The sequence below is a fragment of the Mobula birostris genome, chromosome 7, assembly GCF_030028105.1.
Source record: "Mobula birostris isolate sMobBir1 chromosome 7, sMobBir1.hap1, whole genome shotgun sequence".
Taxonomy (NCBI): Eukaryota; Metazoa; Chordata; class Chondrichthyes; order Myliobatiformes; family Myliobatidae; genus Mobula; species Mobula birostris.
The window spans coordinates 128950000-128976556 of record NC_092376.1 but is presented as its reverse complement, the minus strand read 5'-3'; positions in this window follow the sequence as shown (position 1 = coordinate 128976556).

Here is a 26557-nt window from a genome sequence, read left to right as displayed (position 1 = left end):
CTACATTTTATTAAGTGCAAAAAGATGATGTGCTAGTTATCTGCTTGAAATTTACCTTACAAAGGAGGCATTGCTTTTCGAATAAAAAGCAAAAGAGGAGCTGAGTCGAAAATAGTGGTGTATTTTCTCTGAAGGTCTCGGAATGAGAAATGGTTTTCATCTGAGCCTCAAGAGCAAAGAAAATTAGATAAATTGTTGGGATCCCTTGAAGCTGTTAATCATTACTGACATTATTTACTGTAATGGTAGAGGTGAGAGGAACTCATACATTACCTAGAAAGTTCAAAAATGTTTTACTCCAGGGATACATTTTAAATTGCCAATACCAACTTGAGGATTAATTTACTGCTCTCTTTATGTGGCTGTATAAGGAGAACATACCCCTGGTTGTCGGAAAGTAGTTGGAAAAGATTGTTTTGTGTCATATAGTTTTGTCATATAATATCCTGAAAAATTGCATTGTGTACAATTGTATAAACATAATAAGGACAGTTGCAAATATAGAAAACCAGTGTTAGGGAAATGAGCCATTTATTGATCTGGCACATTATGCGCTAATATGGTAAGATCCACATTGGTTAATGCAACTATATACTGCCTTAACGGGTAAGTCAATTATTGGATGTGAAATCTGGAAGTTTCCTGGCAAACAACCTGTAGTCATGCACCATTTATCATGAATTTAATTCCATTGAAAATAATCCTACTCCCTTTACAAGTATAAAAAAAAGACTGAATAGTGAAAATTTCAACAAAAGCAAAATTCCTGTTCTTTCATACTGAGCTTGTCATTATTTGGAGTCTGCCAGTTTTGTTTAACTAAAAGAATTTTTCAGGGGCTGAGAGATGTGTTCATTAGTTTTGTGTTTTGTTTTTGGAGCTAGACTACAGAATAGGTGAAACTATTAACAGAATGGTCATATGAATGTAATAGATCTATTGCTGTTTCCTAAAAAGTATTGCACTACAAGCCTCCTTGGTTTGCTTATATCTTTTATAAAAACAAACCTGCCTTTTATTCTTAGCCTAACCCAAACATAGTTCTAAATTCACTGCCACATGTTTGACTTTGCTTATTTAAAGGGACAATCAGAATATCCCATTATATAAAAATAGCTCCAAACTATGTGAATGCTTTCATGTCATGGACAGAAGCATTTCAAGAAGGCAGCATACTGTTCAACACTTCAAGGATCTTTTGGGATGGACAGTAAATGTTGGCCACGTCAGTGATGTTGACATTCCATGATTGCAAACACTGAAGGTGTGCAATAGTATCAGCTGTCAATTGTACTCATCTTTTCATACGCAGAGTTGGCAGCCAATTGCCTTGCACATGTCTATAGCTAACAACCAAAGATAAATCTCTGGTTCATAGATCAACAAAAATAAGTTGAAATATAATGCTGCATATTTGATGAGGATATGTGCTCAGCACAAAACTCTGCTGGAAGATTTCAAATGCTGAAGAGTGAAGTATTAACAACAGATGTTTTTGATGGGCTGTTGGCGGCTATTGAGACAAAGGGATGTTTCATGCATTCCAGCTAGCTTACGTAACCTTGAACCTGAAGGGCATGACACCAAAAAAGCAGTAGAGAGCATAGCCTTAGTTTACTTTGTTCAGCATACATGTGTGCGTGGCATATGGGTTAATATTTATTTATTTATTAGTTTGATTGTCTGTTTGTTTGTTTGTTTGTTTGTTTATTTATTTATTTGATCTTAGCCAAAAGGCTGAGAAGTAATATTTGGAATTTAATGTATGGCTATAACAGACCTCAAATAGAAAAAAAAATGCCTTCTGCTCTGATTTATTGATCTAGGTTGAAAGAAACTAGTATATGTATCCTCTAGTAGAATTATACTGTAAAACTCTTTATGCCTTCTTCCCTTTTCCCCATGAGCTGCAAATGATATGTTTCAGGAACCTGGCTGTTTTGTTTTTGTGATCAGTAATTTGGTAACATCAACACACCAGTTCAAAATGTTATTAATAAGGACAGTAGCATAAGATAGATCTCCAAAGATTATTGTATTCAGTTCTTGGCACCTTAGATTTGAGATTGAATTAGTGTAGAAATGAGTTGGCATCACCCGTGTTGATGCCATTGCCCCAGCACACCACTGGATAGAAGATTGTACTGGCGACAACAGACTGGTAGAACATGTAAAGGAGAAGCCTGCTTACTCCAAAGGACCTCTGTCTCCTCAGGAATTAAAGGCGACTCTGGCCCTTCTTGTACACAGCCTCTGTGTTGGTGCTCCACTCAAGTCTGTCATCCAGGTGCACCCCAAGGTAATTGTAGGTCTTCACCACATCCATGTCTTCACTATCAATAGTAACAGGGAGCAGTGCATGCTTGGTCTTCCTAAAGCCCATCACCATCTCCTGGTGATGTTAAGCTGCAGATGATTCAGCTTGCACCATTTAACAAAGTCCTCCACCAGGGCCCTGTATTCAACTTTCGCTCCTCCCTTTATACACCCAACCATTGCTGAGTCATCAGAGAATTTCTGCGGATGATATAACCCTGTGTTGTATCCAAAATCTGAGGAATAAGGGTAAACAGGAAGGGAGCCAGTACCGTCCCTCTGGGGCCCCATTGCTGCTTATAGCCATACCTGACACACAGCTCTGACGCTACACATACTGTGGTCTGCCATTCAGATAGTACGTTATCCAGGATCCAATGGAAGTGCCAATCTGCATTGATCAGAGCTTTTCCTACAGCAATGAGGGACAAGTGGTATTGAAGGCACTTGAGGAATCTAAAAACATAACCGACACATTGTTGCCCTCCTTATCCAAATGGGAGTAGGCTCTGTTCAGCAGGTAGATGACAGCGTCATTGACTCCACTGTGCTCCTGGTAGGCAAACTACAAGGTATCAAGGCTTGATCTGACCAGGGGTCAGATGTGAGCCAGGACCAGCGTCTCTAGGGTCTTCATGCTATGTGAGGTCAGGGCCACTGGACGGTAGTCATTCAAGACTTTTGTTTGGCCCTTCTTGGGTATTGGGACCACACATGTTGTTTTCCACACAGTCGGGACCCTTTCCAGGCTGAGACTCAGGTTGAAAATGCGCTGGATCACTCAGATACTCATTGTTACGTTATTATTTTCTCACAAATACAATATTTAACGCTCAGCATTTGTGCTTGAATAAGCGGTAATGGACAGGCTTTTTGAACAGCTGCAGTCCATGTGATGAAGTTACTGACATTGTTGTTCAGGTAGGAAGTTCCATGATTTGGATCCACTGCTGCTGACGGAGCAGTGACATAATTCCAAGTCAATGTTGTGCGTAACTTACAAGCAATACTGTTTGCATGCTCCAACTCATTCTAGGTGGTAGAATATGGTTTAGTTAGTTCGGATTAACACGTAGCTGAAGAGACCTTTTAGAGTTGCTGTGGTACAAAGTGAAGCTATGATAGTCCGTGATGAAGGGTGGCAGGAGATTTAGAATGGTAGGCTTTTGCCAATCAAACAAGCTACTTTGAATTGAGACACAAGAAACTGCAAATACTGGAACCTAGAGCAACAAAGAAGATGCTGGAGGAACTTAGCAGGTCAGGTAGCATCTCTGGTGAGGAATGGACAGACACATTTTAGGTTAAGACCCTTCATCTGGACCTGATGAATATAAGAGTATACTTGGATGCTTCAAAAATGACTTCTTTTCACTAACACTTCTTTTACTTACATTAAAAGATTGAATATGAATTAAGTGGTTTGAATCAATAAGCCAAAACACATTTATGTTGTGGTCATTTTACTTGGTGATGCTACTTATAACAAGAATTAGTACTCTTGCTCATGGATAGGAAGTCAATGACCTCGGCCAGTGCTATAGTGGATTATTGAAGGAGCTTGAATTGTTCTAAAATATACAGTCCTGATGAAGAGTTTCATCCCAAAACTTACTTACTGCCCATTATGTTGCTGGCATTTAGGGCAGCAATGAAGGTCCTCCATCTCCAGCAGTGTTCAGGGCTTCCTTCATCATGTCAGTAGCTTCTTCTCAGTCTTCATGACTGTCAGTTATGCAAATCCTGGGTGTAGACTCAGGAATATCATCACACACAGATGTAGAAGGATACTTCATTGCTGTTTCCATAAGAATTTTGTTATACAAGTCAGGGTTGTTAGCCCTAAGCTGAATCCCCAAACCTGGAGGTCTGGCACATACCTTTTAACCTGTTTGGCATGGGCAACCCTACCAATAGCTAACGCATAAAGCCTTGACTCCAGCCAACTCCTGGTCATTGAGGCATACAAGCCTCCAAATAATGACAAGGTTGTGATCCTCTTGGACCTTTTCCCGAAAAGTCGACTCTTTATTCCTTTCCAAAGAGGCTACCTGATCTGCTGAGTTCCTCCAGCACTTTGTATGTGTTCTGTGGATTTCCAGCATCTGTAGAATATCTTGTATTCAGAATATTTGATCAAAGCTTTTTGTGGCATCAAAGTATAAACCTCGTACACATAATAACTAGTCTCTGACCTGGTTACATGACTGATGTGGTCCAGTTAAATCTTTGGCCAGGAGTAACATCCAATATGTTGATGGGGGAGCTGATAATAGCAATGTTACTAAATGCCACAGAGTGGTAGTCAGATTTTTATTACTGCTTCATCTATCTTCAATCACATTTTACCTGGTGAGAACTAAAACTTAATAACATAAGCCCTAAATGACCTTGAATCCTCCTTTACAACTAAGTTTGAAATAATTTTTCTTCCTTGGTGTTTTACTGTATGCCTCTCAATTGCTACATTTGATCCTACAGTGTCTAGCTGTCTTACTTCAGTTGTTTGACAGGAATACTCTTCCTAATGTCTTCTCTCTGAAATGTCTCCAACGCTTGAGTACCTTTTCTTTTTCAGTGATCAGAATAGGGCAGGTATCATTGCATGGCCGTAGATTTGTAATTTTAGGCTGTTAAGAATGTTAACCAAGCCAGAGAGACAGTATCACAGGATTCGTCTATTAAACCAAACTTTCCATTAATTAGTGTGCAGCTTTTATGACCAAACCTTTTCAGATTTAATCAATTTCAATATGTAGTTATTTCAATTTTATGCTTTGGAATATCTGTTTAATTTCTCTGTATATTCTGCAAAGAAACAGCTATGTTTTTCTCTTAACCAATCTGGTTTCCAAATAATTCTGCTAGATATCCAGTTGTAAATTTTATCCTGTCATCAGTTTTAATGGCCACCATTCCTTCAGAATATTAAAACATTTATGCTGTTGTTCCAAGCAGTCTTTTGGAAAATGTTGAAATCGGTGGGGGTGGGGGGAGTGGGGGTAGTGTGCAGGTAAATAATGGTGAGGAGAAACAGAAATTGTGATTCTATGTACAGTAGCAGGTTAAAGTAAACCAATGTTCAACTATTTTGATCTGTCTTTGAGTTTGGAGTAAAAATATGCTTGGATGGCCCAAAAAAAAAGGTTTCTTCTCAGTGAGATATCTATTTCTGTTACTGTAAAGAAATAAATATGTGTTATTATTAAGTGGTTTAGAATCAAGCAAACCCAAACACTATCATATTATGGTAACTTTATTTGATACTTGTGCAAAAGTCAGTATACTTGTTCATAAGCTAGTATATAGTGCCCACGACCTTGGCCAATGCTTTAGTAGTTTATTGAGGGAGCATGAATTGTTGGAAAACACTTATTCATAAAAGAGGATAACAGTAATGTACAATCTGCATATTCAAATAACTTTGAAGGATGGGATGTCTCAGATAATATTTAACAAACTAGAGCAAATAATCATTAATATTTCTCTTGTTAATGGGATCTTGCAGTGTACAAAACACAGTACTGTATAACACTTTGGTTCAAACAAGATCCATTGTTTGTAAAACAGTTCACTTCTTATAAGTTTCTCAATAACTTAAGAATAAAAAGGTAATTTATAAAAAAAGTTTGTTTGAATAATCGCAAAATGGCTCCTAACTTATTCATTCTGGTAGGAACTCCTCATTCTGAAACATTTGTTCCAGACCAGCACAGCAAGCAAATAAATACCTTGTTTACTATGGGGCATTGTAAATTATCTATTCCACTGCAACATCATTTAATTGAAAATGCATTGCTTGTTAAACCCCAAAGGATCTAAAGCTTTCAAGTCAGAAACAGTTTCTTGGTTACCTGCTGACTACAGATTTCTACTTGATGTCTGCTTCATTGCTGAGGTTTGTGGGTGGTTTACCCATGGGTTCTGCAAGCTGTTAAATAACTTATTTGATTTTTAAGCAATAATAGCTAATCCCCTTCTTTTTACCTCTGTGTCAACATGGTAAAGATTTATAGATGTGATATTTTTAACTCTGTATAAATCTGTGTATATTGGTGTGCATGCACAACAAAATTGCACCCACACATACACACACACACAAGACTGTCATGTCTGTAAAAGTTTTCTATTCTTTCTAAAATTCAATAACAATTAGGAATTCTTGAAAAGTGCTTTGAAGAGTAATGATGTATATATTAGGTAACTGTACTTTGCCTTTTACAGTCTTTAAACTTTCCTCTTCAGTTTTCATCACATCACTTTTGTAAGATGCAGTTAGTCCCATCTCTTTCAAAGTATCAAAGCTTCATTTAGGGTTTTATGTGTCCACCAGGCTAAAATATCACTCAATGAGACTAGTTTAACAATATGTAAAACCTCAAGAACTGCACAAGTTTTTGTAGACATTCAAACTTTTACAACTGTTCAAATAATTCAGGCGAAGCATACCAGAACTCTGCTGAAAATGCATTTCTTACTGATTTTACAAAATAAACCATTGTTGAAAAGCCAAGAAAAAAGATTATCGTGCCATTTTTCGTACTTCTTTTGTAAAGAGGTTAGGCAAAGTTGTTTTTAAACTATTGGCTGAAAGCAATACATATTTGATGAACCTGCAATTATCCAGAGTCACATAGAAGCAAAGTGAACAATCCCATTACCTCACAAACACTGTCACTTGCTGGAATTTATTAGAGGTATTTTCAAATGGAATACCTAGTGCATAAGTTTCATGATTGCCAATAAATGCTGCCATAGAAAGTACAATGACTGTTAATTCTGGCACAATTTGAATATTTTCCATATAAACTTTGTCTGAACTGTTCCCTGAATACGAGCAGGTGGAAGTTCAGTAGGAATGCAAGCTCAAAATCACCTTTAAAGAAGTTGTGAATCTGACACTTAATATTTACTTTGGGTTATAGTCTATCACTGAGTAGATTACTAATTCTGAACTGTTTTTAGAACTTCACTTGTTGATCTTTACAATTCAACAGCTTATATTTAAACCACTTTTATTATTGTGAAATACATCAAACACATCCCGATAATATTGCCTAGCAAAATTTTACATTGAGTCAAATGAGGAGATATTGGGTGTGATTTGTCACTGGGGAGATACGGAATGCCTTTATTCATCACAGCATATTTACATTCTTCAGGAGTCACTTCGGTGGAGTCCCCTAAACTCAAAGTACATCTCATTTTATACCCTTAAGATCAAAGGCAACAGGAGGTGATTAATACAATTTCAGTAGTTACAATGATATTGTTTACTTCAATATTTTGGGTTGACATTGCTTCCATTGAGGGAGACACCTCTGAATGTTCAAACACCCCTGCTGGGACAAACTAATTGACGAGGTATCCCAAATATTAAAATTAATATTGTTTAGGGCTGATTCTGAGTACACAAATATCCCAACTGTTGACTACTCAATGATTCTTTTGTCCATGTTTGATATGCTAAGTGACAACATCAGTCGGTTCTGCCAGCTTGAACTCAAGTTACAGTTTTAACAAAACCCTATTGTCTTATATTTGGCTGATACAGATGAAAATGTCTTGTAATCACTTCACTTTGCCAACCACATCTCTTGAGCAGCTGGTCCCCTGCTCTGGGGCAGCAGCCTGTGCTCTGTAGACAATGTTGTCTACAAAGCTGTACTGTTAAATTCAAACTGATTACTGCTTGCAATTTACAATAAAAACTGAAGACTGGTTCTTGATTCACATAATGTCATAACTTCCAGAATAATCTTTAACATTAGAACAACTGAAGAAGAGATTGGTCAAAAAAAAGTTTTGAAGGAGGAATGCGAAGCAGGTGAAGTTCAGAATGATTAAAAAAGTTGAAATTAGAAGAGTGCTGTTAGTTCAGTTAATTGATAGAACTTAAGGGAGAGAGCTTTAAAATCATAACATTGCTGAACTTGGACACATTAATGAGCATGGTGGTGATCAATGAATGGGACACAGTATAAGATGGAGCATCTTCTTCAGCATTTTGAATGACCTCAGCTTTTTGCAGTAGACTGAGGGAAGTTGATAAAGAATGATTTGAAAACGTCACGTCTGAACTTAAAACGTAAGTGAGGGCTTCACCAAAGAAGGTTGATGACTGGGCAGAGTTATGAGATGTGCAGACTGAAGTGGAATGAAATGGAGTTAGTGGTTATGAATGGGGATTTTCTGACGGAGATTGAAGACAGTATTTTTGTTGTAAAAAGTTTCTGGTTGTGCAACAATAATAGACAAAACAAATATCTTTGCTAGAGACATAGAGAACTGGTGGTGAGCTGGAACTGGGTGCTGTCATATACAGAAGTGAATCCACAATTATGACATAACTTCCCTGACAAGTGGCATGTTGTGAAAGGGAGGAGATCCAAAGATGGAACTAAAACAGGGAACATTGAAGTGTGGGTGCAGGAGAAAATGCCATTGCACATAATTCTATGTTGTGATTGATGATGAAGAATGAAACCATCTTATCTAGGTGGATGACAGTGGAAAAGCATAGGAAAAAGATGGTGTGGCTGATCTTTTGAAAGGCAATAATTAGGAAGAGCTATCTTTGAAACTGTCTAACAAGCAGTTGACTGCGGTAATGATGGAATAATAGAATGACAACAGAAACAGCTGATGGTGTAAAAACATGCATTTTAGCAACAGAGTAATTTGGGATCTGATCAGTATAACACAAGATTATTCTTAAAATTTACAAAAATAGAAAACCTTTTGTCCGGAAACATTTTAAATTATTTAATTTTGAAATTAAAGTGGGCTGATCTACTTTCCCCCTATCTGCTGAGACAAAGTGTAATTTTAAATACTTGCTCTTTGATTCATGGGGAAAGTGGTCCAGACATAAATAACTTAGAATTTCAAAAGGTATTTTATGAATAGCTCCAAATCAACAAGGCCAATTATTAATGGAGCAAAGGGCAAGTTAACAAAAAAATTTTAATAACAACTTAACATCTGGTGTTTGGAATAATGTTCAATGTTTCCTGCTGTCTGTACAGTTAATAAGTAACTGGGAATGATATGTGCTTAATCATAGTGTTGCATAAACACATACTTATGAACACTGGTGAATGAAATCTACAATGGACATATTAGGTACTAATGCCAATAAAGAAAAGTACATTTCTAGTAGTGATTTCTCATTGTCCACCATGAATTACATCAAGTGTGTGAACAAAGGTTACAAGCACAATGTTTGCTTCGGTCATTTAATTTCGTAAACTTTGCTTATGTGCAATTTATCCGTGCCAGATCTGAAATACTATAAATTGTAATGTATAGTTGATCTTCAAATGGATTAGGAACTGAATTCTGAATAAGATAATGAGAATATTTCTAGCAATCTAGCACTTTAATAAAGATGATCAAAGACTTGATATGTTGAAAACAAAACAGTTGGAATCTTTAAAAAATCTTTAGTTGTTTATTTCATTTGATCTAATTTGAACTTCAAACAAGATTTGAGATTCATGAACTTTTCTGCTCTTTTTACAGAAGAGTAATAAAGTGTTGATTGGAATGCCCTCAAGTGCATTTACATGATATAATTTTAAGTAAAAACTGATTATTTTGAGGCTGAAAGAAATTTATGATAAGTCAATTTAAAGATAGTCATATTAGGTGCAGATGCAGAAAACATTGGAGAGTTTAATTTTTAACAGTAGACTAGATTGGCATATTTGCTTCTATTTTTCTACCTTGATGCAATATAATTTTCTAGCTGATTGGGAGAGCCAAATAATGCTGATGACAAGAAAAGTGTGAACAGAGGTTACAAGGTACAAGGTCCACTTAGGACATCTAATTCTGTAAACTTTGCTGATGTGCAACTTATTTGTGCCAGATCTGAAACACTTTCAGTCATTATGTATAGTTGATCTTCAAATGGGTTAGGAATTATATTCAGAATAAGATAATAAGAATATTTCTAGTAATCTAGCACTTTAATAAAGATGAGGTTTACGAGAATGATTCCGGGAATGAAAGAGTTCTCATTTAAGGAGTGTTTGATTACTCGTAGGCCTGTACTTGAGCTGGAGTTTAGAAGAATGAAAGGGCATCTCATTAAAACCTGGCGAATATTGAAAGGCCTTGACAGAGTGGATGTGGAAAGGATGTTTCCTACAGTGGGTGATCTAGGACAGAGGGCACAGACTCAGAATAGGGCGATATCCATTTAGAGTAGAGATGCGAAGGAATTTCTTTAGCCAGAGGATGATGTATCTGTGGAGTTCATTGCCATCAATGGGTGTGGAGGCCAAGTCATTGAGTATATTTAAAGCAGAGGTTGATAGGTTCTTTGTTAGTCAGGGTGTCGAAGATAATGGGGAGAAGACAGGAGAATGGTGTTGAAAGGGATAATAAATCAGCTATGATGGAATGGCAGGGCAGATTTGATGGGCCGAGTGGCCTAATTCTGCGCTTATGTGAGTGGAATGTCCTCTATTTACAATTCTTGCAAATCTAGCATTAACCTGTAGGAGTGGACTTTGAGCAATGAGAGCCCTAAATCAGATTTTGCGTCTCACGTTTACACATACTCATGTTCTATTCAGTAGAAATCCAAGTACCAAAGGTGGTACTGTATATAGCTTTGAGTTCACATAGATGGATGTGATAAATGTCAAGGCAAACAGCAAAAAAATGTACATCATTAACTTATTTGGAACAAAATAATCTACAGATGCCAGAAATCTGAAACAAAAATGTAAAATGCTGTAAGTACTCAGCAGGTTAGGTAATATTGATGCAGACAAAAGCAGAGTTAATGTTTTAGGTCAAGGAACTTTGGTCATTTCCATTCAGCTCCTGAAAGTGACCTGATTTTCCATTTACCTGTCACTTTAGTTTTTTTGCCCTATTTCTGCATTCAGACCTCCTCCTTTGTTCCAACTGTCTCCAGTGTAAACTCAGGAAACAGTAAGCCACCTTCTCTCTGGGTACATTGGCATAAATTGGATTCAATAATTTCTGGTTAGTATTCTGTTTTATTTTCTCTAAAGAAATGGCTCCACCTTTCTGTTTTAATTTGTGTCTTTTCTGTCTCCAACTCCCAGTTTTTAAAATATTCATTACCTTGACAACTTTGGCCTAAACTCTATCATAATCGCTTCTCTGGTTCTCCTCATCATCCTCTCTCTGCAAGTTAGAATGCCTGTTTTTTCACTCTTCCCATTCTAACTAGGTTTCCTTGGCTAAAACAACAACTCTGTTCCACTTTCCCCTCTAATGCAGCTTGACCTACTGAGGACATCCAGCATTTTATGTAAAGATAGATTACGCCTATGCTTATGCTAAAATAATACTCACTTACCCTGGAGATATTGCTTCAGTTTATGTTTTAAATTGCAATATTCTTATGGTTCATAAGAATTTTCACATAAACTGCACTCCTTGATCTCAATCTCTTTCAGTTTGGCATTGTGTGATGTGTAAGTGCAGTGTAGTATTACATTTGATTTACAAACCATTAGATTGCTTTGACAATTTGGTTTAAGTAATTTGTGAACTGAAATATTGCAGTACCCATTCATTGATATGTCTAAAATTGAGGAGGTGGCCGACAATGAATTATTCACTTTACCAAATGTATTCACTTAGATGAGAACAAAACACTGGAGTTTGGATGCTATGCTGAAGTTATACACAACATTATTGAGGCTGAATTTACAGTATAGTCTGTAGTTCTGGTCACCTAGCTACAGGAAAGATATCAATTAGCTTGAAAGAGTGCAGAGAAAATTTTCAAGCACGTTGTCAATACTTGGGAACCTGAGCTACAGGGAAAGATTGAGTGGGTTATTCTCTGGACAGGAGAATAAGAGGAGATCTTAAAGAGGTATACTAAATTATGAGGGATGTAGGCAGGGTAAGTACATTCAGGCTCTTTCCCCTGAGGTTGGGAGAGACTAGAACTAGATGTCATAAGTTTAGGGTGAAAGGTGAAATATTTAAGAGGAATCTGAGGAGAAACTTCTTCATGGAATGTTATGATGAGGTTGTTGGAATGTTACGATGAGGTTGTATAAGGCATTGGTGAGGCCGAATCTGGAGTATTGTGTACAGTTTTGGTCACCAAATTACAGGAAGTATATAAATAAGGTTGAAAGAGTGCAGAGAAGGTTTACAAGGATGTTACTGGGACTTGAGAAACTCAGTTACAGAGAAAGGACTTTATTCCCTGGAGCGTAGAAGAATGAGGGGAGATTTGATAGAGGTATATAAAATTATGTTGGTTATTGATAGAGTGAATGCAAGCAGGCTTTTTCCACTGAGGCAAGGGGAGAAAAAAACCAGAGGACATGGGTTAAGGGTGAGGGGGGAAAAGTTTAAAGGGAACATTAGGGGGGCTTCTTCACATAGAGAGTGGTGGGAGTATGGAATGAGCTGCCAGACGAGGTTGTAAATGTGGGTTCTTTTTTAACATTTAAGAATAAATTGGACAGATATATGGATGGGAGGTGTATGGAGGGATATGGTCCGTGTGCAGGTCAGTGGGACTAGGCAGAAAATGGTTCGGCACAGCCAAGAAGGGCCAAAAGGCCTGTTTCTGTGCTGTAGTTTCTATGGTTTCTATGGTTTCTATTCAGAGGGTGGAGTGAGTGTGGAATGAACTGCCAGTGTAAGTGATAGATGTGGATTCAATTGCAATATTTAAGAGATATTTGGACAGGTACATGGATGGGAGGGGTTGGAGGGATATAGTGCTGGTACAGGTGAACGTGATTAAGCAGAAGATCGGGTTGGCATGGACTAGATGGGCCGAAAGGTCTGTTTCTGTGCGGTGGTGTGTTATAACTCTAAAACAGAGATTTCTGCTTGTTGAACTGACATAAGCAGTCTTAGCTGCAGTGTTTGCATATTCAGTATTTTATGAAGTCATTTCCCACACACAACAGGCATTTGGCATACTGACATGTTTATAAGACTTTTGCACATATTTTTAGAATGAGTACGTCTTTAAGGTGTTTATACATATTCTCCTTCAAAGATAAGCCCTGCTCACCACTTTGGCAACATATTCCTTACTATTGCAAGCTTCCAAACATTTTCACTCCACTTTAGTTATCTCTTTGTTTTCCTTCAGATGAACAATTTTAACCTGTATTCTTAATTGTTAACTGTTAGTTAATGGTGAAAATATACTTCATTATAGGAATGATTTATTTCGCTTTGATATTTGCTTTTAATTCATAAAAGCATTCAATTGTTCTATCTCTCTCTTATCTAGTGTCTCAACACACTTAACCACTAAACCCAGGGAATGTCCGCTCTGATAAATCAGGCGCCAGTTGACTGATTAAATGCTTACGTATGGTCAAGAAACTGTTGGTGGGAACAAAGACTTAGAACACTAAGATTTATTTTATCTTCACACTCATTGATGCAATTTGTATTTGTGTAATAAAGATCTTGATAAATCATTAAGTCTGAGCACCCTCTAGCTAGAAATGTTTGCACTGTATTTTCAAGGAAATATTTCTTAATAACGTTTACTTTTTTAATAGCTGTGATGAGAAGCCATTGAGTGAGTATGAAACGTGCGCTGTGGTAGCATAGTGGTCAGCATGACTCAGTTACAATGCGGGGCATTCTGGAGTTCGAAGCTCAATCCTGGTGCTGTTCAGTCAGGAGTGTGTACATCCTTCCTGTGGAATGCGTAGGTTTTCCCTGGGTGCTCCTGTTTCCTTCCACAGTGCAAAGGGTGGGTTAATTGGTCATTGTAAATTGTCCCATGACTGGGTTAGGATTAATTGGGTTTGTCGGCGGTTGCTGGGGCAGCGTGGCACAAAGGGCTGGAAGGGCCTACGCCGAGATGTATCACTGAATAAATAAATATATTTGTCGCCATGAGTAATGCACAAGAGGCTACAGTGTAATGTTGGTCTGTTTAAAACAGTAGCCTTTGAATTCAATGGAAAATTAACCTTGTTGTTATATAATGAGGGTGCTGCTTCACAACAATCCTTATTTTTAACTAATGGTGAAATCCAATTTGACCTCCAGCGCATTGAAACATATTTCTTTCAAAAATAGCATGATACATAAGAATCAAAACACTTATTTATATCTCACAGCTGATGTCAACCTTCTTGAGTCTAAGCACACATTTTCTGCTGTTCATTTATTTTATGAGATTGTCCCCTGTTGTCAATGTTATTTGTATGTGAATGATACCTGGATCTTCATTATAAACCTTCAAACATCTTACTTATGTAGATTTAGATGCTAATAAGTAGGGCAAATAAAGACTGCAGTGCAAAGTGTAGCAATTTAACTTAGAAGCGAATTTTTTGGGCAGTTTAAATGGAAATTTGTTTTTAAAGACACCAAAAATACTTTATCTCTTTACAATATTGAATGATGTTTGTCTTCAGAGTGAACTGATATTAATATTTGAACAAGGTGACTCATTAAAATATTTACATTGTGACAATGTAGCATTAGCCTAATGACAGCTAAATAGTTTTATATCTAACTTGCTTTCAGAATAGATCCACAAATAAGTGCAATTTATTTACAAATATTTTCTTTCACATACTGTACATGAAATATATATACTTATTTTTTCAAGCAGGAACATTAATAACCTGTAATTTCTATCACTGAGATGAAATTATCTTGGTTAGAAATATAAAAAGTCTTATTCGGGTGTTTTGTATATATGCACAAGTTGCCAATTGGTCCAGTGCCATTGGATTCCTAACTGTAAGCTGACCTAAACACGAGGAATTCTGCAGATGCTGGAAATTCAAGCAACACACATCAAAGTTGCTGGTGAACACAGTAGGCCAGGCAGCATCTCTAGGAAGAGGTACAGTCGACGTTTTGGGCCGAGACCCTTTGTCAGGACTAACTGAAGGAAGAGATAGTAAGAGATTTGAAAGTGGGAGGGGGAGGGAGAGGTCCAAAATGATAGGAGAAGACAGGAGGGAGAGGGATGGAGCCAAGAGCTGGACAGTTGATTGGCAAAAGGGATATGAGAGGATCATGGGACAGGAGGCCCAGGGAGAAGAAAAAGGTGGGGGGGGGGGCAAGAAAACTGCGACTCCAGCCTTGAACTCCAGGCCGGGTCTTTATGTGCTGCTATTGTGACTCCCGTCTTCCCTTCCCCCACCACCACTCTGCAACCCCGTCTCCCTCAGATCCCACCGTCAGCTCCTGGACCCTCAGAGGCTCCATCTTCTTCTCACCCCAACCCTCTCCTTTTCACTGACACCCCCAGCCTCCCCCCTCCCCCCTCTGATCCCAGCTCTCATCCATGCCGGGTCTTTACCATCCCCTCCGACCTTCAACTGTCTGAGGCAGAACGCTCTGTCCTCAGTAAGGGCTTCACCTTTGTCCCCCTTCGCCCACAACTCTGCGAGTTCCGCGTTCGCCATGATGCGGAACTCTTCTTCCGCCGTCTCTGGCTTCTTCGGCAAGGACTCTTCCACCCCCACCGATGTCGCCTTCTCCCGTCTTCAACCCTCCTGCTCTTCATGGACATCCTGCTCTGATCTTCTGCCTGCTCTGGATCTCTTTATTGCTAACTGCCGATGGGACATCAACCGTCTCGACTTCACCGCACCTTGTTCCTATTCCAACCTTACTCCTTCCGAACTCTCTGCTCTCCACTGCCTCCGCACTAATCCTAACCTTATTATTAAACCCACCGATAAGGGGCGGGTGTTGTAGTCTGGCGTACTGACCTCTACCTTGCCGAGACACAGTGACAACTCGCAGATACCTCCTCTTATTTACCCCTCGATCGTGACCCCACTAAGGAGCACCAGGCCATTGTATCCCACACCATCACCAACTTTATCAACTCAGGGGATCTCCCATCCACTGCTACCAACCTTATAGTTCCCACACCTCGCACTTCTCGCTTCTACCTCCTACCCAAGATCCACAAACCTGCCTGTCCTGGCAGACCTATTGTCTCAGCTTGCTCCTGCCCCATCAAACTCGTTTCTGCATACCTCTACACGGCTTTATCCCCCCTTGTTCAATCCCTTCCTACCTATGTTTGTGACACTTCTCACGCTCTTAAAGTTTTCAATGATTTTATGTTCCCTGGCCCCCACCGCTTTATTTTCACCATGGATGTCCAGTCCCTATATACTTCCATCCCCCATCAGGAAGGTCTCAAAGCTCTCCGCTTCTTTTTGGATTCCAGACCTAATCAGTTCCCCTCTACCACTCTACTCCATCTAGCGGAATTAGTCCTTACTCTCAATAATTTCTCCTTTGGCTCCTCCCACTTCCTCCAAACTAAAGGTGTAGCTATGGGCACCCGTATGGGTCCTAGCTATGCCTGTCTTTTTGTTGGCTTTGTGGAACAATCTATGTTCCAAACCTATTCTGGTATCTGTCCCCCACTTTTCCTTTGCTACATCGACGACTGCATTGGCGCTGCTTCCTGCACGCATGCTGAGCTCATTGACTTAATTAACTTTGCCTCCAACATTCACCCTGCCCTCAAGTTTACCTGGTCCATTTCCGACACCTCCCTCCCCTTTCTAGATCTTTCTCTCTCTGTCTCTGGAGACAGCTTATCTACTGATATCTACTATAAGCCTACTGACTCTCACAGCTATCTGGACTATTCCTCTTCTCACCCTGTCTCTTGCAAAAGTGCCATCCCCTTCTTGCAATTCCTCCATCCCCGCCGTATCTGCTCTCAGGATGAGGCTTTTCATTCCAGGATGAGGGAGATGTCCTCCTTTTTTAAAGAAAGGGGCTTCCCTTCCTCCACGATCAACTCTGCTCTCAAACACATCTCCCCGATTTCATGCACATCTGCTCTCACTCCATCCTCCCGTCACCCCGTTAGGAACAGGGTCCCCCTGGTCCTCATGTACCACCCCACCAGCCTCTGGGTCCAACATATTATTCTCTGTAACTTCCGCCACCTCCAACGGGATCCCGCCACTAAGCACATCTTTCCCTCCCTGCCTCTCTCTGCTTTCCACAGGGATCACTCCCTACGTGACTCCCTTGTCCATTCGTCCCCCCCATCCCTCCCCACTGATCTCCCTCCTGGCACTTATCCTTGTAAGCGGAACAAGTGCTACACATGCCCTTACACTTCCTCCCTTACCACCATTCAGGGCCCCAGACAGTCCTTCCAGGTGAGGCAACACTTCACCTGTGAGTCAGCTGGGGTGATATACTGCGTCCGGTGCTCCCGATGTGGCCTTCTATATATTGGTGAGACCCGACGCAGACTGGGAGATCGTTTTGCTGAACACCTACACTCTGTCTGCCAGACCCACACATTTTAATTCCACATCCCCTTCCTATTCTGATATGTCTATCCACGGCCTCCTCTACTGTAAAGATGAAGCCACACTCAGGTTGGAGGAACAACACCTTATATTCCGTCTGGGTAGCCTCCAACTTGATGGCATGAACATCGACTTCTCTAACTTCCGCTAATGCCCCACCTCCCCCTCGTACCCCATCCGTTATTTATTTATATACACACATTCTTTCTCTCTCTCTCTTTTTTCTCCCTCTGTCCCTCTGACTATACCCCTTGCCCATTCTCTAGGTTTTTTTTCCCTCCCCCCCCCCTTTTCCTTCTCCCTGGGCCTCCTGTCCCACCTCTCATATCCCTTTTGCCAATCACCTGTCCCGCTCTTGGCTCCATCCCTCCCCCTCCTGTCTTCTCCTATCATTTTGGATCTCCCCCTCCCCCTCCCACTTTCAAATCTCTTACTAGCTCTTCCTTCAGTTAGTCCTGACAAAGGGTCTCAGCCCGAAACGTCGACTGTACCTCTTCCTAGATATGCTGCCTGGCCTGCTGCATTCACCAGCAACTTTGATGTGTGTTGCTGTAAGCTGACCTGCAGGATAGGAATTTGGTTTACCAATGAGTGATACCTGAAGCATTAACTTTGTGAAATACCAAACTACCATATCAAGTTGGATGCTCTTCGTTATAATCTAAATGTGTATAAAGCCCTAATAAAGGATAAAATAGTGAATTCTTGCTGGGATGCATTTATTAATCTTGGATATTACAACTGGCACTCAGATTGCAATTTGAAACCACTTTTTTAAATCTCAGGATTTGGAAGATACTTGCAAATCATTTATTTTGTGTGATCGGTAGTGTTATTTGAATCCTTCAGTTAGATAACAACCTAATAATTCGAGTAAATGTGACTGCACTGGGTTCATTTGAAATCAAAGGTTGGCCCGCCTCTTTTATTTCTATATAGCAATCAAAAGCAATAGGAAAGATAATTTGCATTTATTAAGATTCAAATTCCATTTTTAGATAAATAGCAATTAGTGGTTTCTTCTTGGTACTGGAAAGGACTCAAGGCTCCAATTGTATCCGGAGGATAATAGTTCACTAAAACCACAGCATGTTTTTCCTAGTGTATATGGATCAGAGTCTTGGATCCACTCTTGGACTCATGGCATTATTTGGCAGTCTATTTAGAATTAAAATAATAGTTTTTTCATTGCTCTTATTGTTCGTTGTAGTTCACATTGTTTTCTAGCAGGACAGCATAAAAATGAATCACTTCTTTTCCCCCTTGATGCCCTGCCATCAGCCTGTAATTGTTCATAACCAGAAATCACTGCAAAATTGACTGAAATGTTTTCTTTCACTCAGCTAGATGTATCACCAAGGGAATTTATCTATATTTATAAGAGCTTCCAAAGTAAATTACAGAGAATTTTATGTGAGCCTTGATTTTGTTCCACTTTCTGCTTGTCCTATCCAATTTAAACAATATGAGAAATTGCAGGGAAAAACTCAGCAGGTCAGGGGGCATCTGTGCAAAGAGAAGCAGAGGTAATCTTGTAGGTGTGAGATTCTTTACTCAGATTTGGCTGGAAAAATCCATGCCTCGGTGGCTTGCACATGTATATTGGCAGACAATTGGAAATCATTGGGTAAAAAAGGCCGATTACATTCCCACTGCTCCAACACAAAGTTGCCCTGGAATTTTGGAGGACTATGTGAATGAGTAAACTGAGGAAGATAATATGGATGCTCTAGGGCATAGCCTTGGTTTAAAATCCAGTGCAAGACAGTGGGCACTGAGTAATATAATGTTTTTAGCTTGGAATCTGGTTCATTTTGTAAAATATGGATCGAGCATAATAAAACACAAAATGTACAGTAAATTATTTACGTTATAGAGTGGTGCTGATAGGTGATGTATTCCACACTGTTCGTACTCGAGGTGAAACTGTCTTTGTAATCACTATTTCAATGCAATCCATGGCTGACCTATGCCATTAATACAGGCTTACTTAGGACTAAAGTATCTTTGCAGTAGTGAAGGTCTCTGATGGGATGGAGATCACAGAGCCACTAGGCTTCTTTGCAACATGATCATATCTGTACCAGATAAGCCAGTCTGCAGTTGCTATGTGTGTAAATGCCTAATGGCATTTCTGCAGGGATCAGTAATCACTGTCCCAACTGGAAGAACATACCAAATGCAAGGGGCTTAGCGCTTTTACCTGATAGTAAGCATCCCAGAAGCCAAAAATGCTATGTATGTCAGCGCATCCATTAGCATTCAATACATTAACCCCATGTACGTGTGATAAAGACCAGATGTTATTACAGAACTGTTCTGAATATAAAGTGTGATCCCTGTCTTAAAGTGTTTAATCTAAGGAACACTCAGTAAGATCAGTTCATAATGCAACAGCCTGACTTTAGCTTGAATTATTTAATGTATTCGGAAGTTGAACAGATAGAGAGGTTAAGCTCACCCTCTGCAAGACTATTGTTGTAACCCCCACTGAGAAATCCCACAGAACAGAAAGATTTGGTAAGACTGAACCTGTGCTCGCGGACCTGTCCTGGAATCTTCTTGGGGACAGCAGAACAGGGCCACAGGTTGCTCCGCACGTGAGGCTGCATCTCGGCGGATGAAGGCCCTACGGAAGGACTGAGTTCTATCTGTTGGCTCTCCTCGATGCTGACAGAGGATGTTTCCAAAATTCCGAGACATATGTAATGATTATTGGTGTGGACTGTAGTTTACATTGGTCTCCTTCAGTTTTTCTGCGTTTTCTTTCTTGTTGCCAATTGGTGGGTCGGCGATATGTTACGTTTTTGTGCAAGGAAGAGGTTGGGTGCTTAATGTTATTGCTGTTTCTTTTTTTTTGCACAGGAGGACCTTGAGGGTTAGGGTTTTGATGTTTTAGCTGCAACGTCCGGGAGGCAGTCTGTTAGTCTTTGTGCGAGGAAGAGGTTGGCGGTGGGGGGCAGGGTTGGGTTTGCAAATTTTGTTTCTGTTTCTTTTTTGTGCGGGAGGGGATGCCACAACAAATTCCATCATTTTTCTGTATTTTATGGATATAAGAAGAGGAATCTCAGAGTTGTGTGCATACTTTGATGATAAAATAAACTTATGACCTTTGAACTTTTTATAACCATCTGAATGAAGTGTATTGCAAGCAATCTGAGATAAGGGTTCTTTTATTTGGATGCTGTTCCACCATCCTGCTAGAATCTCAAAAATAAACAATAAAGGGGGTGATAGATTGTAATACATACCAATGCAAAGATGATGAAAAAATGAGGAAGGCATAATAAAGAAACTTGGTGGTTAAGTGGAGAGTGAGGAATAGAGGTAAGAATTATTTTTGGTAGTAATTTAATTGAAAATTATGTATAGTAGCTGGAAAAGTTGCCTCTGATCAAATCTGTCTTTTTTTTAATTTAAGAAATGGATTTTTTTGTTATTCAATTGGAATTTGCATCCTTCTTCCTCTTTACAGAATACATAACCAGTGTTGACATTTCAGGCCAATAACCTTTCATCATGACCTCCCCTTACCCTCCTCTGCAGATTAAAATATACATGTGTTGTGACCTTTCCAGTGTTGATGAAAGATCACTGATTTTAAACAAAAACCGTGCTTCTTTGTCCTCGAAGTGCAGTTACAGTTCATTGCAGCAAAAAATGTGTACTCCACATTCTAAAAACAAGAAGATATTGATGAACAGATGATCATTTTCTTTTGGCAATATTGAATCAGAGATAAATCCCATGGCAGTCTGTAAGGAATTTGTACGTGCTCTCCGTGACTGCGTGGGTTTCCTCTGGGTGCTCCAGCTTCCTCCCACACTCCAAAGACACATAGATTAGTAGGTTAGTAGGTTAACTGGACAGAGGGGTATAAATAGACTGGAAGGGCCAGTTACCGTGCTGAATCTCTAAATAATAAAAAATCAAGTAGGCCAGCGGGGTAACTGTCCCGCATTTCCTTAAAATAATACAAAGTCTTTTTTAACATCCTCTTGTATGACTAATGAGGTTCCTTCAGAAATATTTGAAAGGTGAAACCTCTGACAGTGCTGCATTGCCACTTCAAGCTGATTTTTAGTGCTTCATGGAACGGGGCTTGAATAAAACATTCTACCTTCACAATGAAAGCACTAACAAATTGCCTGTGGCTAACACTGTTGCTGTGTTAAATTACTGAACATTGTGGGAATCATTTTGAAACTTAGTAACAGTGTACACTCAATCCTGAATTGGCAGCCAGATCCTCAGACCTTCCTGACATAGCATCTATTATAATAGATAACAGACAATTGCAAGAAGTCAAAATGCACTCCATAATGAATTAGAGAGGTTTATTGAAGAGAGGGAAAAATTAAACACCTTTTGGCATCTTACCCCTTCCTTTCCAGTCCTAATGAAGGGTCTCAGCTCGAAATGTCAACTGTTGATTCATTTCTGTAGCTGCTACCTGACTTGGTGAGTTCCTCCAGCATTTTGTGTGTGTTGCTCTGGATTTCTAGCATCTGTGGAATCTCTTGTGTTTATGAAACACTTTCAAATATTATGTATTTGAGGAATACAGGCTGTGTTATTCAAAGGTTCTGTTCCTGAGAACTGTCTTTCAGCCAAATTTCTTTGTAATCCGAAATGTCCATTTCTATTTTATTTCAATCTACACATTTGCCATAATTCTTTCATTCATTAAATAATCACCCTAACATCACCCATAATTAAACTAATGGAAAGTATACTATATCCAGTTATTAATGGTTGAGCACGTGGGCAAGTGGTTAAGGCACTCGACTAGCGACCTGAAAGTCGAGAGTTCGAGCCCCAGCCGAGGCAGCGTGTTATGTCCTTGAGCAAGGCACTTAACCACACAGTGCTCTGCGACGACACCGGTGCCAAGCTGTATCGGCCCTTGTCGTTCCCTTGGACAACATCGGTGTTGTAGAGAGGGGAGACTTGCAGCATGGGCAACTGCTGGTCTTCCATACAACCTTGCCCAGGCCTGTGCCCTGGAGGGTAAAGACTTTTCAGGCGCAGATCCATGGTCTCGCAAGACTAACGGATGCCTTAAAGTTATTAATGAATACCAGGACATAATTATTATTCTTATTGCTATCTTGAAAAATGCTTAAAAATGTATGGAAGAATTTGCATAAAGTCAGATTTTGACAAGTTAGGTAACCCGGGGAACCCCTGTATTACAAAAAAGGCTTTTAATTCCTAGTGTTCGAATATAATCGCCTCCCCTAATAGTAAAATGTCTCCTTTGCATTTGTCAATGGAAGGAAATAGTCCATTTACTCATACATGTTTTACCTTCAAAACAATATCATATTATCAGTCTTAGATGATTTTCTTTAATCTTCTTCAGAAAGACAAAGGAAGAAAATCATCCTGCATTTTTATTACTATATTTCCAACAATTAGTTGTTAAATCAGTCATCAATGCTGTTATTCATATTAAACGCCACAGAAAGTCATTACATTAATAAAGGTAGCATAGATCTTGCACTTTTAATCATCTCCTCAAAACACTTTATCAAACAACAAGCCACCCCACCTTGTCACAATGTTAATTGATGATCAAATGTTGTGTATTTCTTAGAGATATCATGTTTAAGAATGCAATCCTATGCTTGTGGTGTTATTTAGTCAGAGTGAGCAAATCCATTGCTACTTTAACAATAGATAAAATGTTTTTCAAAACAGATGGACACTTTGTGAAAGAAGTTGCACCAAAGATTCGCTCAGTGAGTGTATTTTGCAAAATATCATGGGCTTATAATTTGCATAGAAACTGCAGAAGGGGCCGTGAAAGCCTGTTGTACAGGCAATGCAAACTATGAAGTGCATGATTCTCAGTCATTTTCAACACCCTTAAAATTTGAAATAGCACTGATATCACAGTGATGACATCAAGATTTGACATCCATTCTAGTATCATTCCAGTTCTTGATGTTATAGGGCTAGCTGCATAACCCTTTTCCTCATTTAATCCATCAGATAACATCCAGCATGACTGATGAAATATATGAAAAAGTACAGAATGTGTTTCTTTGTTCTAAGATTTGGACTGATGTGCTGTATTGAGGCTAAGTAGAGGGGACTTTATTTTTTATCTATGGTTACCTTAAATTGAAGTAACTTAATTTTGAAATAGAGTATTCCATGCAACAACATTCTTCACCTTGATGACCGAAAGGGTATAAAAGAAGTAGAAATATTTTTGTTATGGACATAGAGTAGTAGCCTTTCTAAAACCAGAGTCAATTATCTGTGGGTTTTGACTCCCAATTGACTAAGACTCACAGTTACTATTGTTCACCTTTCCTCACCTCTACTATTCCTGCTTAGGACTACCATGGCTGAAATCCACAGTCACAGCCGTGGGTGCTTCTGTAAGCAACATCATTTTAAAATGTTTATTAAAAAAACTATTGATACTCAAAATAGATCCAATCTGCAGACTCGACTCAGGTCGTGAGTGCATTTCCCCTTTAAGAAAAAGGGATGGAACACATGCCAATGTACAGGTATGATTGAAACACCGAGGCCTTCAACCCCCCCTGATTATCCTGCTGGTGAACATACAGTCTCTGGAAGATAATTCTGAAGACTTCAAAGCAAAATTGCTGTACTAGAGGGACATCAGGGTCTGCAGTGTTCTTTGCTTCATGGATGTGGCTCACCCCGTCATTTTGGAAATAGCGCTGCAGTCTAGAGGCTTCACCATCCTCCTCAAAGACAGAACAAGGTAAAGGAGGTGGAGTATGCTTTATGATTAACTCAGCATGGTGCGCAGATATGCAGTTCTGTCTCAATCTTGCTCACCCAACCTGGAACATCTAGAAGTGAAGTGTCATCCATTTTAATTGCTGAAGCAGGTTTCCACCATCATCCAGGCAAGCACTGTCGGAGCTGAGCACCGTGTGGTGGATTTCATCCAGGCCAGCTTGAAGAAGTCTCTGGATAACTACCACCAAAACGTCACCTGTGGAACCAGAGGAGCCATCTCACTTGACCACTGATATACCACTATCAAGAACATTTACTGTGTCATTCCATGCTCTCAGTTTGGAAAGTCTGATCAGCTGGCTGCACTTCTACTCCCAGCATACAGGCAGATTCTGAAGACTGCAGCACCAGTGGTGAGGAGCAGGAGGGTGTGGTGGAGAAGCGCTTGCAGGACTGCTTTGAGTCAGTAGACTGGATAACATTTAGGGATTCATCCTCGAATCTGAACAAATATGCCAAGTTGTCACAGACTTCATCAAGACCTATGTGCATGATTGTGTGGCTTCAGAACATACTGGACATACTCATACCAAAAGCCAAGGGTGAACCAAAAGATTGTAGTCAGCTGAGGGCTAGACCTATGGCATTCAAGACCAGTGATCCTGTCCAAGTATGATCCACAGAAGGCTACTTTAAGGGCGAGAAAACAATTACAATTGAAGTTAGAGACAGTATCAGATACATGTCAGCTCTGGCAGGGTTTGCAGGCCATTACTTCCTACAAAGCAAAACCTAACATCATGGACAGCTGTGATGCTTCACTCTCAGGTGAGCTCAACGCCTCTTATGTACACTTTGAAAGGGAGAATAAAACTACACCTGAGGGAATCCCTACAGCATCTGGTGACTCTGTGATCTCTGTCTCGGAGGCCAACATCAGAACATTTTTCAAGAGGGTGAAACCTTACAAGACATCAGGCTAAGTTGGTATACCTGATAGGGCACTGAAAACACTTGCCAATGAACTGGCAGGAGTGTTCAAGGACATCTTCAGTTTCCCACCTACTTCAGAAGGACAACAATCATACAAGTGCCCGAGAAGAGCTGGGTGAGCTGCCTCAATGACTATTGTCAGGTTACAATCACATCTGCTGTGATGAAGTACTTTGAGAGGTTGTCATGGCCAGAATCAACTCTTGCCTAAGCAAGGACCTGGACCTACAGCAGACTGGCTCTCACTTAGCCTCTCCACTCAGCTTTGGTTCGCCTGGACAATAGCAATACATACATCTGACTCCAGTTTATTGATTACAGATCAGTGTTCAACACAATCAACTCCTCAGTTCTAATCAATAAGCTCCAAAATCTGGGCCTTTGTACCTCCCTCTACAACTGGATCCTTGACTTCCTCACTGGGAGACCACATTCTCCTCCTCGCTGACAACCAACATTAGTGCACCTCAAGGATGTGTGCTCAGTTCACTACTCTGCTCCAATGACTGTGTGACTGGACATCTATAAATTTGCAGCGGACACAACTATTGTTTGCAGAATTTCAGGTGGTGATGAGGAGGAGTACAAGAGTGAAATAGATCAGCTCATTAATTTGTGTCACAACAACAAACTTGCACTCAATATCAGTAAGACTAGGGAATTGATAATGGACTTCAGGAAGGTGTAGTCGAGGGAAGACACACCAGTCCTCATTGAGGAAAGGGTGAGCACTTACAAGTTCCTTGATGTCAACATTTCTGAAGATCAATTCTGGGCCCAAGATATTGATGCAATTACAACGAAGGCACGGCAGTGGCTTTACTTCATTATGAGTCTGAGGAGATTTGCTATGTCACCAAAGACTCCCGCAAACTTCTATGGATGTACCATGGAGAGCATTCTAACTGGTTGTAGCATCATCGGGTATGGAGGGAGGCACTGCACAGGATTGGAAAAAGCTGCAGAAAGCTGTAAAATCAGCCAGCTCCATCATGGACCTTAGTCTTCCCAGCATCAAGGACACCTTCAAAAGGTGATGCCTCTAAAGGTGGCATCCATCATCACCTAGAATATACTCTTTTCTCAATGCCACCATCATAGAGAAGGTGCAGGAGTCTGAAAACACACACTCAATGTTTTAGGAACAGCTTCTTCTCCTCCACCATCAGATTTCTGAATGGACAATGAACCCATGTACACTACCTCACTACTTTTTG